A 16,602-nucleotide genomic window follows, 5' to 3' on the forward strand; every position below is an offset into this window, starting at 1 on the left:
CACTAGGAAGAGATGTATGCTTTTAAGTCCTTGAATGCTTGTTGACATTCGCCCGTCCATTCAAAGGATTTCTTCAACATGCGGAAGAAAGGTAAGCACTTGTCCATTGCTTTTGACACGAACTTGTTCAGCGCTACTACTTTGCCGTTGAGGCTTTGTACTTCTTTTACGTTCCTTGGTGGTGCCATCTCCATTATCGCTCGGATCTTGTCTGGGTTGACTTCAATGCCTCTCTGAGACACCATGAATCCTAGGAACTTCCCAAGTGTTACTCCAAATGCGCATTTGCTTGGATTGAGCTTCATGTTATAAGAGCAAAGGATATCGAAGGTCTCCTTGAGGTCGTCCAAATGGTCATCTTACCGTCGACTTTTCAACATGTCGTCCACATAGACTTGGACATTCCTTCCAATCTGATGTGCAAAAATTTTGTTCATGGGCCTTTGATACGTTGCTCCCGCGTTCTTGAGACTGAATGACATCACATTGTAACAGAAATGGCCTTGGCTAGTGACGAACAAAATTTTCTCCTAATCAACCTTGTCCTGCTTGATTTGGTTGTAATCAGAAAAAGCATCCATGAAGCTCAACAACTAGTGTCTCACTGTTGAGTCTACTAGGACGTTAACCCATGAGAGTAGGTAGCTATCCTTGGGGCACGCATTGTTTAAGTCCGTGAAGTCTACACACATCCTCCATTTTCCGTTGGCTTTCTTGACCATTACTACATTGGCTAGCCAGTCGAGATAGTATACCTCCCTAATGAATTCTACATCCTGCAATTTGCGGACTTCTTCTGCTATAGCCCTGTCTCGCTCCTGGGTAAACACCCGTTTCTTTTGACGGATAGAGGACAAAGAGGGTTATACATTCAACCTGTGAACCATGATTGAAGGGTCGATCTCGGGCATGTCTTTGTGGCTCCAAGCAAAGACATCTTGGTTTTCTTTTAGGAATGTCGTGATAGCTTGGTGAATAGGAGGACTGGCGAGGGTGCCGATCCTGGTTGTTCGCTCAGGTCTGAAGTTATCCAGAAGTATCTCCTCCAACCCTTCAATTGGCTCCGCAACCATCCGTTGCTCCTCTATGCTCATAGTTTGTAAGTGGTCGTCCATTTCTAACATCGCTATATAGCACTCGCGTGCTACCACTTGGCCTCCTTGCACTTCTCCTACATCGTACTTGGTGGGGAATTTGATCATCAGGTGATAGGTTGAAGTCACGGCCTTCCATGAATTGCGGGTAGGTTGGCCAAGTATGACATTGTAAGCGGACGAGCAGTCGATGACAAGGAAAGTCACATCCTTAGTGATTTGTTGAGGGTAATCTCCAACCATTATGGGCAATGTGATTGCTCTGATGGGATATACTTTCGTTCCTCTGAACCCGACGAGTGGTGCATTAGTCGATACGAGTCGTTCTTTCTCGATTCTTATTTGCTAGAACGCTGGGTAATAGAGGATATTAGCAGAGTTTCCATTATCAACTAGGACTTGTTGTAGTCCCCTACTCGTATGCTAACAACAAGTGCATCGTCGTGGGGGTGGTGGAGACGTCAAGCATTTTATTCCGAGAACCTAACTATAGGGTTGTCGAACTGTACCATCTTTGGAATGAAACTCGTCAGCTGGACGTTCTGAACCATCTTAAGGTAGGTTTTGTGGGCTTTCCTACACGACCCAGATGTTGCGGTGCCCCCTATAATCATCCTTATGTCCCTTAAAGGTGGCCTAGGGCTCTCGCCTTCCCTCCTAGTAGCTTGTTCCTGCGGTGGGTTCATCCTTTCTTTGCTGACAAATCATTGTAGTTTCCCCTGTCTGATGAGGGCCTTGATCTGTTGCTTCAAGTCATAGCATTCAGATGTGTCGTGACCGTGATCCCGATGAAAACGGCAATACTTGTCTCTGGACCTCTTGATGGGATCTCCCTTCAACTTGCCAGGCCATGTTAAGGTCGTATTGTCCTTGATCTGCATCAGGACCTAATCTACCGGGGCAGTCAGTGGGGTGAAACTCACAAACCTTCTGTGGGCAGTTTGGAGTGCCTGTCCTCCCGTCGGTCTTTAGTTCTAGTTGCCTTCTGTCCCCTATCCTGCCGTGCATCTTCTTGCATTTCCTTCTTCTTGGGTATTTCGTCTCGAGGCAGTAACGTGTCCTCTACGTTCACGTATTTAGTGGCTCGATAAGGCACATCTGACATGGTTTTTGGGTCGTTTTTGTATAAGGAGAACAAAAACTTCCCCTTCCGCAAGCCATTGGTGAATGCAGCAATAAGTATGTTGTCATCAACCTCGTCTATTGAAAGGGCTTCTTTATTGAAATGTGCTATAGAAGACCTCAGCATCTCATCTTTTCATTGCTTGATGCTCATTAGGCACGTAGTGGATTTCTTGTACTTGTGCCCCCCTATGAAGTGCGATGCAAATTGTGCACTTAACTCCTTGAAGGTACCGATGGAGTTAGGTGTCAATCTGTTGAACTATACCCTGGCTGGACCTCTCAATGTAGTTGGGAAAGCTCAACACATGATCTCGTCTGCAACACCTTGTAAGTGCATGAGGGTTTTGAATGAGTCCAAGTGATCCAAGGGATCCTTAGACCCATCATAGGCTTTGATCTGCAGCATGCAGAACTTTGATGGAAAGGGGAACAAAGTGATGGGTGTAGTAAAGGGTGAGTCCATCCGATGGACCAGTTCGTCGAGGTTGTTTGACACCCGTTCCCTGAGAGCGTTTATCATGAAATCCATCCTCCATCATTTACATCTTCGCAACCATGTGAGGTGGTGCTATTTTCGCGATGGACGGACGGTTGTTGTCTTATTGCTCTTGTCTGCTTAGAGCGTTGTTGCCCTCTGGTCCTCTTGGTCCCTCCTTTCGGCACTAGTACCCTCTTGCTCCTCTCCGTGGTGGTTAGGCCCAGCGTTTCTTTGGCGTAACTGTTCTTCCAGGTCATAGTTTTGCTTAGTAAGGCGTTCCATAGCTGCGGCCAGAGTATGTACCTACCTTTCGAGGACAGTAGTGCATGGTTCGTCTCCTTGATTGTTGTTGGTTGCCATCAAGCGAGTGAGTACCATATAACTCTTTGTTTGGGAAATGGTGATATGGTTGCTTGTTCTTCCCACAGATGTCGCCAACTGATGATGCCAAAAATCGTCAGTGAGTTAAGTAGTCCTTACGTGCTCTTAGGTAGAACCTGTAAGACAAAAACAAAGAAGACCATATAGAGAGTATCGGTGTGTTACCGGCCAAATACCCTCCAAAGGTTGAGTTAGAGAGAATTTCTACAACTCTAGACTGCCAGAGCTGGGAAAAATTACGTATACCTTGATTTATGAGGGCTTTGGGGGGTTTTATAGTATTGTGAAGCTGACTTTAATTTCTTGGTGGAGGAACTATTTCCTTGTAGAGAAGATCCTCATTAATACTCGCAATTTATAGGATTCTTTCCTTGTAGGGATTCCTATGATTATGGTTGGGTGTAGAGTGCAAGACATTTCCATACTAGGATTCTTGGAGACCACTTATGCCACGAATGTGCCATGTAGATGTCACGAAGGTGCCACATGGCTTCAGCAGACCGTCTTGCTTGGGTCCGTCTACCTTGAGGAATCCAACCGTCACCTTGCCTCTCTGTCCAGGTCATGAGCCCGTCCACTTGTGCTCTAGGATGACAAGACCGTCTCCCTTGGCAACTCTATCACTAATGTCTGCTCCAGTTATTTTTGTCTGTTTGCTTAGGGATTTTATCCCTATCATTCAACATGGTGTATCAATGCTAATATTTAACAATTTATATGGTGGTTTTGTAAAAAGTTATTATAACTGTAAGTTGTTGGTGGTGGTTAGGGCCTAAAAAGCAAAGAGGGTTATGCCATTACGGAGGAGGCCTTGGGCAGGAAAAATTATTTTATGCCCCTGTCCTATAAAAAGCCCACCAACGGGCTCCACACTTAAAAAAAAACATAGTTGTGTTTGAATTTAAGAGTACCTATGGAATAAACATGCATGTAATTGTGTTTGAAGCCTCAAACAATCATCAAAACCTACTTATATAAAAAGTCCCAAATTTACCAATAGCAAGCTATCGAAAATGTTGGTCATTGTTTGGGTTATTCACATGCTTGTTCAAGCAATGAAGTCTACCATGATTGGTCCTTCTATAGTTTCTGTGGCATATTATATGTGAGTAGTGGACTGCTCTTAAAAAAGTGAGGTTGTGAGTTATCATGGTATTAGAAAGTTTAAGGAATATAAAGGGGTGCCAAAAGTGGGCATGCCCATCCGTATACCTCACCAAGAGTAACGTTCAGGAGAGGAGTTACTCAATGAAGTAAAGCCTTAGACCGTTACTCCACCCCACTATTTTGCTCACTATTAATGGAGAATTGACTATATAAAGGTAGCCTATTGGACAATAATGAATTTTGCGTTCTCTTAGTGTGCATTTGACATTGATTATTTTTGTCAACTTATAATAATAATAATAATGGGTCTCATTGCATTTTTCGGTATTATCATGGGTTTCACTACACTTTTTGGTATTATCATGGGTCTCATTGTAGCATTTTAGCTAACTTTTACTTTTATCTATAGTATTTTCAGCAAAAAAATCCAGTTTCAGCTAAATAAGCTGTTCCCAAATGTGTTTATAGTGTGTTGTAATGCTTTTAAGCTATGGGTAGAGTTTTTATCATTCTAGTAGTGTGCAACCATTGGTAATTTGATTTGATTGTGGGTTACTCAAGTTGGAACATAGAACAAGTTTGAAGTGCTAGTCTCTGTGGAGGCCATCTATGGATAACATAGAACAACCTCGAAACTCATGTAACAACATTGGTTTAGGCCAAAAGAGGTAAATTAGAAAAAAAAATCTACAATGTAATAGGAATCTAGAGAAAGCGACTTGTCTTGCGATTTGGGAGGGTGGGGAATTGGGGTGAGTTTCATTCCACCAAGAAAAATACATGATATATGTGTGCGTGTGTGTGTGGTAGGGGGGGGGGGTCGGTCATTGTTACATTTATTTCTATTTGCTATTAGGTTAGTGGTATACAATCATTCATCAAAAAAAGGTTAGTTGTTTACAATCTTGTCTCTTTCAAACCTTTTATTTTTTAACTAATAAAGATTAATGCTTACTACAAGTTTAGTTATTTGATCTTAAGACTATTTCATGAAATTTGCTCCAGTTCAAGAAGAGAAAAAGGAATAAAAACAAAAATTGAATTGTTTCTAAAATTTAACAAACTAAATTTATAGAGTTGATAATTTCTCTTTCTGTTTTTTTTAATAGAAATTAAGGAATGGGGTATGGATTAGGGAAAACAACTATTCTTTTGTTTCTTTTTATGATTAAAATATATATATATATAAAACCGAAGCCTCTGAAGCACCCACAATTTTTCACGTTAAGATAATATTAAAAAAAAAAAACATAAACACGAAAAAAAAAGTTCTAAAACCAAAAATAAAAACGTAAACACAAAATAAAACTTTTCTAAAACCCGATAAACTGCTTTGCCATTCCCCCACACGCAGCTCTCTGCCTTCTCCTTCCTCCAAAACGCAGACCCACGCTCTGCTGTTCCCCCACACGCAAAACGTAGCTCAACGGCTCCACCTTCAGTCCAAAACGCAGGTCACCATCAGTCCTTCTCTTCCATAACTCAACGGCTCCACCTTTTCTGGCACCACCCTTCCCCAGCTCTACATTTGTCGGCGCTACCCATCTCTCACTCACAACAGTTTCTCCCCCTCTCTCACCCTCAGTTCTTATCTCCCACAACCCTGTCGACACCTGGGTTTCTACCACCAGGTTTGTTGTTGGGTTCTACCCCTATCGAATTTTTATTTTTGGTAGCTAATTTGAGTTTGGGGTGAGTTTGTAGAGAAATTAGAGTTTGGTTTTGAGAATATCTGCATATACATGGCTGAAATTAGAGAAGCCCCAACACCCCAAGGCAGGACAATCCCACTTGAGGGTGTGGCTGAAGAGAACAGAATCCCAACCCTTCACCCTCAAAGTGTTTGACAAAATTCTTGAGCCAAAATTCCTGAGCCCCAACGCTTCCTTTCCTCTTTCTCTTTTGTCTTAATTTAAGTTTTTTTTTTTGGCAGAGTTTCCACGTCTTCTTCTTCTTCCAAGTTTGGGTTTGAGAATATCTGCTTATTCATGGCTGTATTTTGATTGAAATCAGTGAAGCACCCAACTCTCGAGGCAGAACAACCCCACTTGAATGGTTGCCTTAGTCCCTACCGTTAAGTGAATCCTACCACAGGTCCATCTGTGGCAGAGGGTGTGACTGCCTTTTCGGTTGTCATAATTGGCCACTTGGCCTCACCAGGTCTATCTCTATCTCTCTTCAAATTTAGACTCTCTGTTCTATAAATTTTTTCCCTTTACAAGATATTTTTTATGGTGTAATGCTTGTGATTAAGATGACTGATATTTAGGTAATTGTTATCTAAAGCTTGGTTTTATGTTTAGTTTAATTGTTTCATCTCAAGACTTTCATTGTTTTTATTACTTCTTTTTCTAATTTTAAGAGTAGCATCTACATTTTTGAGGGGTTTTGTTTGATTCTAATTTTTTAGTTATGCTAAGGTTTGTATTTTTAATAATGGTATAACCATGGAAGCTAAGATCCATAGCTATCAGCCTACTACTGGCTTTATTTTTTGCTTTCTGCCATGCACATCGAAGGACCAAGTCCATAGAGTTTAGAGCTATGTTTTTACGTCTTCCATATCTATTTTTGAATCTATAGTTTTTTGATGTCTCTGTTTCTCCATTACTTTCTTTGGGGCTTGATTCAATTTTTATTTGATTTAAAGTTTGGTTGGGTGGGTTGTTGGGATATGAGTTGCATTACAATAAAATTCTTACCAATTTAAATTCTACTCTTGTAATATGCCTTAATGGCTCTACTTTTTTTTTTTTTTGGTGGATTACTTCATGCTTCCTGAATCTCATTCGAAGTAATTTGTTGACTGATTGATATTTTTTGGCAACATGTAAAACCCAAAAATATGGAATCCTTGATTCAATGAAAATTATTAATGTAGAAAGACTGATTGCACAATATTTATTAACATTTTCTATCAAATGTAAAACAGCATATATAGCCACCGAACACTCTACAGCTGACATGAAAACAAACTGAATTTCTGTCCCAACTGCCACCAAAATTAAGCCTTTAATAGAATGGAATGGAAAGCTCTGTTTGTATAGAGGATAGAGTGAAGGAAATGAAGGTCATATTACTTGAAATTGATTTACTTAATATTGGGTTTCCTCCTTTTAAGACTTGTATGAGCTTTATTTTAGGCTTGCTTGAATTAATGTAGGATATCTGTGGCTGTCACTACATGAGGTGAGATTAAACAAATAGGCAGTTTGCTTAGCTACAGGCTATTTGATTAGCGGGCTTTAGGAGATGATCGCTAAAAGAAATTGACCATTAACCCAGATTTTTGGGTGCAAATTGGTTACATATGCATAGCAAAAACAAAACTAAAGAATGTGTGTTAAAAAGGTGACCATCATAGTAAAACAAGCATATATGGGGTTTGTGAGATAAACCTCTAATCTTCTCTGCCAAATTTTGTGATTTTTCTTGGTTTGTCCTTGATTAATTTAAGTTGAATCTTTGAATTGAACAGTGGGAGTCATCCCAATTCATAAGGTTATTATTATTGTACAATCTATTTGTATTTTAGATTGAGCCAATCGTTTGAGAAATTCACTAAAGCTATTCGATCTGTCAGATATGGGCTTAGATAGTAAATTTGGAAGTACTAATAGATACATGTTTTGGAATTTTTTCTATTACATTTGTAGTTTTGCAATGATTTATGACTATTATGCTATTGTTTTAAAGTTGAGCATAGACATTTTTAATAATGTTCACTTTCATTAAGTGTTGTTTCTTTTACACTCTCACAAGGTGTTTGATGAAATTTCTTATGAGTTCTAGAAGCCATAATACATGGAGAGTCGTAAGGAGGAAGATAGGTAAGAAATGTGATGCTCTATTGTTGATTTAATCAAGGTAAGTTGTGTTTGATTCTTATTACTATTTATCAATTAAAAATGTATTGTATATAAATGTTTTTCTTTTCTTCTAAACTTTGTCTCATTATTTTTATTTTCTTTTTTCTCCTGTTTTATCCTATACAATTGTTCAACTCCGGAGCACTACACCAAATTCTAGATGCCTTTTCAATTGAACTAGGATAGGCTTATAGATATACATACTCCAACTTATAGATAGTCTATCTATTTGGATTAAAAATTTGTTGTTTTTTACCTCTGGTAATATGCCATTACATCATTTATGAGATTTGTGTTACCAAGATTTTGTATAGCTCAGTCTGTTGTATTGTTTATAGTGATGGAACTATTGAGGGTGTATTGTGGTTTCTTCAATGAAATTGGTAGGTTTAAGAATATTTGCAAAATTGAGAATATTTTTTAATGGTGGGGAACATAATTTTTGTTGGCTGGAAGCATAGACAAACACAAAATTTTAAAGGGTGATTAGAGATAATAACCCAGAATATGGTAGGTGGATGGTATGTTAATGCAATAGTTTAGAATTAGTCCCTTTTAAATTTGATGATTTTTCTACACAATGATGATGGACTATTTAGTACATTGATACAATTCTTTATTACGTTCAAAATCCTAACTTTCTTGATGTGTGGCTCTAACAACCTTTCATATGAAAGCCAGGAAACATTGAAATTTTAAATTAATAATATAGATCATGTAGTCCAAGCAAAATGTTCAAATTTATGATTAATGTCCCTTCCCATTCCTCTCTCTCATTTTAGATAAAAGTTTTCTTGGGGAATGATCTTAATCTGTATAGCAGATTGCTTGCAGCTTGGCAATGTTGTTGACTACAAGTATTATCTAAATGGGTTGCCAGTGGATTTTGATGAGTACCTTTGCATATTATATGAGTTTTCTTTTATACCTTCTCTCTTTTTGTGTCGTTGCAATTTTTTTAATAATGATTTCTGTTTGGTTACTAGGATTTGGGCATCTTCTTTATATAGCTATTTGGGCTTTATTTTTTTCTCCCCCCCTCCCAAAAAAAAAAAAGAAAAAAAATTCTATTTGGTTGTTGAAGGAAATCAAGTTCAAATTAGAATCTCAAACAAATTACATTGTCGGCGAAAGAAAGCAAAAAATTTAAATTTTTACAACATTATTAGATTGCATGCATGGGATCTCTTTTGGTCATTCTCTCAAAATTTTACACTGAACTACTAACACATGTGGTGACTCTTGACAACATCATATGAATTGAGAATTGAATTTTTGAAAATATGTAACAAATTTTTGGAGAAAAAACACCATTGTCTAATCCTTTAAGCAAATATGGATTCTAATTTAAAAGTGGTTTACACATTCCAATCATTTTAAAAGGGTGTTGATGATTTTGCTTTAAATTACTGGGACTGTTTTTCTAATTGAAGGGGTTGCCAATATTTCCTAGAGGTATGAAAGCTTTGATTTTGCATCGACAAAAAGTAGATAACTCAATTCAGTTATGATCCTGCTTTCATGCAGGAAATGAGGACAAGAAGACAAACATCTCATGAGTTTCACATACACAGTTGCAAAACTAGTTCATAAACCATAGAAATATGGACTATGTAAATGGACAAATGTCTATGTACAATGATAGATTTGCTTATTCAACTTATGGTGGTGTTCATAAAAGTAACATTCAACTAGCATTGATAACACATACTCTTTTAAGTTTATGAAATTTTACATGTATTACTTTTGTGATCTTTTGAAATTATGTTGTTTTAGGTTTCTACAAGTTTTGTGCTTATTTTTATTTTTATGTGAGCTTTTATTTTGAATAAATTGTTTTTATTTTCATATATTTTCAAGTTAATACCTTGAGCAAAATAAATATATTTACTTTCTATTTAACTATCTCGTGCATTGCACGGGTTAGCGACTAGTTATTATTATTATTATTATTATTATTATTATTTGCATATTTATACCATTATTAGAAAGCATTATCATCCTTATTTTGAGTTAATTCATGCATTTTATAGTTGATTTTGGAATAATGCTAAATAATCAATTTTGTGCTTAATTGAATTTTAATGCGTGAATTTGTCTTTTGTAGGATAATGAAATTAATTAAGTGGATTTATGCAAAGAAGAAAGCTAATGGACTTTAATTTTACAAGGGTCATGATGAAGTCAAAGAAGGTCAACCCAATTAAATTCAAGTCCATTTGGAGCACGGAAACAAAGGAAATTTGCACCTAATCCAAGTCCAATTTGGATTAGGATTTCAGCTTGCACACCAATTAATATTTGGTGAATAACTTTCGGCTTAGATATCCAATCAAGATAATTCAAGTTGAGCTGGAAAGTTAACTTAAAGGGCTACAACTTTTTAGTTTACCAAAAGTTTGAAGTATGAAGTTAAATGGGCCAAAAACGTCAGTTAAGTGAAGCCTAAAAACCTGAGATTTTCTCTAAACAGGAATTTAACTTGGAATAGGATTCCTTGACCTATTTAAAGGCTCTTTAGGGCAAAATTCAGAAGGGAGCTGCTATAGAACATAATTTAGGTTTTCTTAAAGTTTCATTATAGTTTCTAGAGTTTTATTTGTGTTATGGCTTGCTAGAAGTCTTGCTAAGGCAAGGGGTGAAACCCAACCGTTTATTGGCATGTTTTTAACAATTATTTATTAGTTTTAATGCTTATGTTTTTGATTGTTTTACTCATCTAGAAAAATGTTTAGATCTGTATAATTCTTTGATTTATCGTAGATTCCAGGCACGTTAAATGCTTAGTATTCCCTGCGAACTAATTCACTAGTTTTGTTTTGATTAAAATCAATCAATTGCATGAAACTACCTTAGACAATTAATTCTTGAGTTTTTATTGTTAAATCATCCGACTAAGATTATCCTTTGTATGAATTTTAGTTGAATTATAATATAAATATTGTTAAGACTACCAATAGATGTGTTGTGTGTGGATCCCTAAACCTTAGCGCCTTAATATATTTTTATTTTCTCTCAATTTAAATTACCTTTACTAAAATATCAAAAATCTTTTCAGTTAAACTTTATTATTTTAGTTTTATTCTCTTGTGGTTTGCTAATCAATTCCCTTTTCCCTGTGGATTCAACCTCAGACTTTCCGAATTATTATTTCGCGACAATCCTGCACTTGGAGCATTATTTAAGTCGTAGAAATTATTATTATTATTATTGATGATGCAAGGAAAATTATTAGGTTGGATGCTTCGGGCTTCAAAGGGGTAGTAATTGTTTGGAAGGCTTGAAAAGAAGAACACACGATCAAAGGTGACCGGGGTGGTCCGGCCATGAACCCTCTAATGCCAAAGTTAGTTTCTCTCTCAAATTCTAGAGTTCCAACTTTTCAGGAGTTGTTAAAAGCTTACTTTCGTTTGATGTAAATGAGTGTTAATATAATGTGTTCTTGAAGTGGTTACCTGTATTGTAACTTCCCCTATATTTGAGGAGGTCAGAGGGTTCAAGGTTAACTTCTACAACCGCTATAGGAGTTAGAATATTTTATCTTTTTCTATAACTGTTGTTGGAAGTTAATTTAGGCCTTGAAGTAATGACATGTGGTTCAATTTACTGGCTCTTGTGGATAAACCTCCATGGAATTTTCCAAGTGTCGGGGTTCGTCTAGGCACTTGACTCATGGATGACCCTTACGCCCCTAAACGACCGTTCTATTTAGGACATTCATTTTTATCTACATTGATAGGCCAAAAATGTATTGACCCTTTGTGATGAAATAATTGATTAGTTTGCAAAGTTTATCAATTAATTAAATTAACATGCAAATACGTGGTAGCACAAACAAATCACCAATTAACTAAAGTATGCAGCAGAAAATAAATTGACACGGTGATTTGTTTACGAATGGGGGAAAACCTCAAAGGCAAAAACTCCACCGGGTGATTTTAAGGTCACCACTCCTGAGAATTCACTATTATTACAACAAGTGGTTATAAGTAAAGGAATCCCAATACCTTATACCAACCTATAGTTGAACCCTTACCCCAATACCCAATTGGACTTGTTCTGTAGTGACAATCTCTCATTTTCAATGCACGGCTCCCAGTACGTGACTAACCAATTGCGCGGATCCCAGTACGCGACTTCAATCACCAACTAGAGAAGGATCGTTGGCTGCAATGCTTTCAGTTCATCACACGATGAAGATCGAGAAGCTCATTGGTTACAAAACCCTATGGTGCACAAACACAGCAGCTTCTTCACAAGAAAGATGAACTAGGGCAAAAATTGGTCTTCAGTCACACTTCAAGAATTATGCTCTTGTGAAATTGTGCTCTTGGCTGTTTAACCTTTGACGGCCCTTAAAATAATCCTTTTATATGTTTAGGGTTGTGAGAAAAGAAAGTCCAAACATACAATCACGGATTGGATGAAAAACAGACTAGAAATTTTGAGTTTCATAAACCTCAACAGATACCCTATCTGTCGAGCTGCTGTCGAGCCACGGGTTAGAACAGCTTTTCAAGTCTCGATAGATACTAGCTGTCAAGCTTTAATGAACAACACTTATCACACTTGAATCTTGGACAGACTTGCATGGCTTCAATACTTGATCATTAAACAAGGTTTCTTGAAGTATTAAACACTTCATAGATCTACTCAATTACAAGTAAAGTGCGTTTTGTCAAAAGATTAGCCAATTACATAAAATAGTGACATATGTTCCTAACATTGAATCACATATGTCCTAACATACATGACATGGACGACTTTTTTGGACGAGTTTGGAGTTGGTTTAATTCTCAGCTCACCATCAGTTGCCCCCTTGTCCAAGAGTCGTCTAGAGTACTGTATGGTCTAACACTATTCTTTTGGACGTGTGTCATTATGTTAGCGGTTATGTGTGCGGTTATGTGTGCGGTTATGTGTGCCACATGTCATGATTTCTTTAGTAACTGGTCGCATCAATTTGCTTTTTCGAGGAGTAGGCCACGTGTCATTTTTTGGTTGGTCATGTCGTTTTAGATGCCAAATTCTACTGCCTATAAATAGCAGAATTCCTCTTCTACCCTTAACATTTCTAAAATTTTCTTCCTTGACATTTGTCGTCTGGCTCCTCATTTAGAAGTTTTTCCGCGTCTATAGTCTCTCTTTATCTAGATCTAGGTCTTCTCTTTATCCTTGTCTTTAGGTTTTAAGTTTTCTTCAAAATGTCTGAAATTGTTGTTTCCTCGTCTAGCAATAGTATTAATAGAGACATAGACACGTACCATGATACATCTAGTTATAGTTCTAGTAGTAGTGGTAATAGCAATAGCAGCATTGGGGGAAACATTACAGATGAGGAATACACATCCAGCGTCCCTAGGGTTCCATTGGAGGTCCTTCAGGAGTAGCTTAGGACGAGGGCAGCTTCTGGATCTCGAGTTGGTCCCTTGACGAGTGTCCCTCCATCTCCTCCTTTAGACGAGGTGGAGACAGTTTATAGTTGCACCGTAGGCATCCCTTCCAAGACGAATGAACAGAGACTTAATTCACTTAGGGCTTGGTACCAAATTCCAAACGACCTTAACCCTAGGTTTGCCATTCGTGGGGAGTGGTGTTGCAACCCTCGTTTTGGAATAGGAGTCTACGAGACTTATCTTTTAGAGGGACTTAGGTTACTCCTTAATGCTTTTGCTAGGGAATTACTTACTAGGTTAGGTTTAGGAGTGTGTCAATTTAACCCCAACGCATGGAGACTAATCGTCTCTATACAAGTTTTGTGGAGGGAAGTATTTGAAGGGGACTGTCCTCTCACTGTGGACGAGTTGCTCTTCTGCTACAAACCCTTAGAGATTAGCCAGTCCCTTGGCTTTTACCAATTTACAGCAAGGGGCAAAGATTGTAGATTAATCAAGTCATTGGTAACGTCTGATAGAAATTGGAAGACGGAGTTTTTCTTCGTCTCTGGTTTCTGGTTTGGGCATTTAAATTGAAATAGTTCCTTTATCCTCGTCTTGTCCAACTCCGTGGCCTGCCTGGACATGGCAATGAACTTTGACATCGCTTGTATAGATGATCAAAAATTCTGTTAAAAAATGTATATACATATGCATATCACTTGGACAAGACGAGGGAAAAGTAAATACATACCTTGAATAGATCATGAACACCAGAATGCTCAACTTCTTTCAAGGACATGTCATAGCACGCAACCACGTCCTCACCAGTTATAGCCTTCACAAACCTTTCTCAGGCTAAGTCCTCACTTTCTAGAAGGTTCATAGAAACCCTCTAGGAAGGCTGAGACGATGAAGGCGCAGTGGTTTTGGCTGGAGTGACTTCAGGGGGAATGGACTAGTCAACGTCAATAATTTGCATGGATGGTTGAAAGGTGGGAAGACCAGGCTTGACGACCCTAGGTCTAGACGACCCTAGGTCTAGACGACCCATGCTTCGCCTTTTTTCCTCCATGGCTGGGGAGGTTTCCCAAATCCAGCATCTTGGATAAAGATTTTCTTTTGTCCCCAATGAAAGGACGAACCTGGGATTAAGCCTCAGGCCTGGTCGCCTCGTCCACCTTCTCCTTTCCCCTATTATCCTTCATGGTTGCCACCCTTAAAGGAAAAATATTGGAGTTTAGCTAAAGGATATAACCAAAATAACACAAATAGATTCCAAGTAGAAAAGAAAACTCACATCTGCGCATAGTGAGCTCGTGGGCAATAGCTTCAGCAAATGGCTCAAAGCCGAGTCCCCACGTGGCGAGCTCCTATCAATGTATAGACGAGCTCTGTGGATGCGATAACGATGGAATTTACTTAAAGATGGTCGTCTAACAGCTGAAAGAGAAAGAAGAGAAAATAGGGTTAGACGGTTCTAAATAAAAGATGAAACAGTATGTACGAAAAAAGAAGAAGAAAAAAGACAAAACTCAAACATAGACGAAGGTTGCCTAATTCTCTGGTATATGGGGCAAATCAGACGATGAAAAACTCCGTCTTCTAATTTCTATCAGACGTCACCAATGACTTGATTAATCTACAATCTTTGCCTCTTGCTGTAAATTGATAAAAGCCAAGGGACTGGCTAATCTCTGAGGGTTTGAAGCAAAAGAGGAACTCGTCCACAATGAGAGGACAGTCCCCTTCAAATACTTCCCTCCACAAAACTTGCATAGAGACGACTAGTCTCCATGCGTTGGGGTTAAATTGACACACTCCTAAACCTAACCTAGTAATTAATTCCCTAGCTAAAGCATTAAAGGGTAACCTAAGTCCCCCTAAAAGATAAGCCTTGTAGACGCCTATTCAAAAATGAGGGTTGCAACACCACTCCCCACGGACGGCAAACCTAGGGTTAAGGTCGTCTGAAATTTGGTACCAAGCCCTAAGTGAATTAAGTCTTTGTTCATTCATCTTGGAAGGGATGCCTACGGTGTAACTATGAATTGCCTCCACCTCGTCTAAAGGAGGAGATGGAGGGATGCTCGTCGAGGGACCAACTCAAGACCCAAAAGCTGCCCTCGTCCTAAGCTGCTCTTGAAGGACCTCTAATGGAACCCCAAGGACGCCGGATGTGTATTCCTCGTCTGTAGTGTTTCTCCCAATGCTGCTAGTGCTATTACCACTACTACTCGAACTATAACTAGATGTATCATGGTACTCGTCTATGTCTCTATCAATACTATTGCTAGACGAGGAAACAACAATTTCAGACATTTTGAAGAAAACTTAACACCTAAAGACGAGGATAAAGAGAATACCTGGATCTAGACGAAGAGAGACTATAGACGTGGAAAAACTTCTAGACAAGGAGCTAGACGACAAATGTCAAGGAATAAAATTTCATAAATGTGAAGAGTAGGTGAGAAATTCTACTATTTATAGGCAGCAGAATATGGCATCTGAAATGACATGACCAACCAAAAAATGACATGTGGCCTACTCCTTGAAAAAGTGAATCAACGCGACTAGTTACCAAAGAAATCATGACACGCTGCACACCTAACTGCTGACATAAGGACACACATCCAAAAGAATAGTGTTAGGCCATACAATACTTTAGACGACTCTTGGACGAGGGGGCAACTGATGGTGAGCTGAGAATTGAACCAACTCCAGACTCGTCCAAAAGAGTCGTCCAGGTCATGTAGATAAAAATGAACATCCTTAATAGGATGGTCGTCTAGGGGCGTAAGGTTCGTCCATGAGTGAAGTGCGTGGATGACCCCCAACACTTGGAAAATTCCATGGAGGTTTATCCACAAGAACCAGTAAATTGAACCACATGTCATTACTTCAAGGCATAAATTAACTTCCAAAAACAGTTATAGAAAAAGATAAAATATTCTAACTCCTATAGCAGTTGTGAAAGTTAACCTTGAACCCTCTGACCTCCTCAAATATAGGGGAAGTTATAATACATGTAATCGCTTCAAGAACACACTATATAAACACTCATTTACATCAAACGCAAGTAAGTTTTTAACAACTCTTGAAAAGTTAGAACTCTAGAATTTGAGAGAGAAACTAACTTTAGTATCGAAGGGTTCTTGGCCGGTCCACCCCGG

The 16,602-nt window shown here is 38.4% G+C and overlaps 1 long non-coding RNA gene across 1 annotated transcript; it reads left to right on the top strand.

Moving 5' to 3' along the window:
- Positions 1 to 5,493: 5,493 nt before the first annotated feature.
- LOC142613413 (uncharacterized) lies at positions 5,494 to 10,772 on the top strand. The gene is made up of 3 exons (XR_012840277.1): positions 5,494 to 5,816; positions 6,119 to 6,345; positions 7,948 to 10,772. It is a non-coding gene; the product is annotated as an uncharacterized LOC142613413 (long non-coding RNA).
- The last annotated feature ends 5,830 nt before the right edge of the window (positions 10,773 to 16,602 follow it).

This window comes from Castanea sativa, chromosome 10 (genome assembly GCF_040712315.1).
Source record: "Castanea sativa cultivar Marrone di Chiusa Pesio chromosome 10, ASM4071231v1".
Taxonomy (NCBI): Eukaryota; Viridiplantae; Streptophyta; class Magnoliopsida; order Fagales; family Fagaceae; genus Castanea; species Castanea sativa.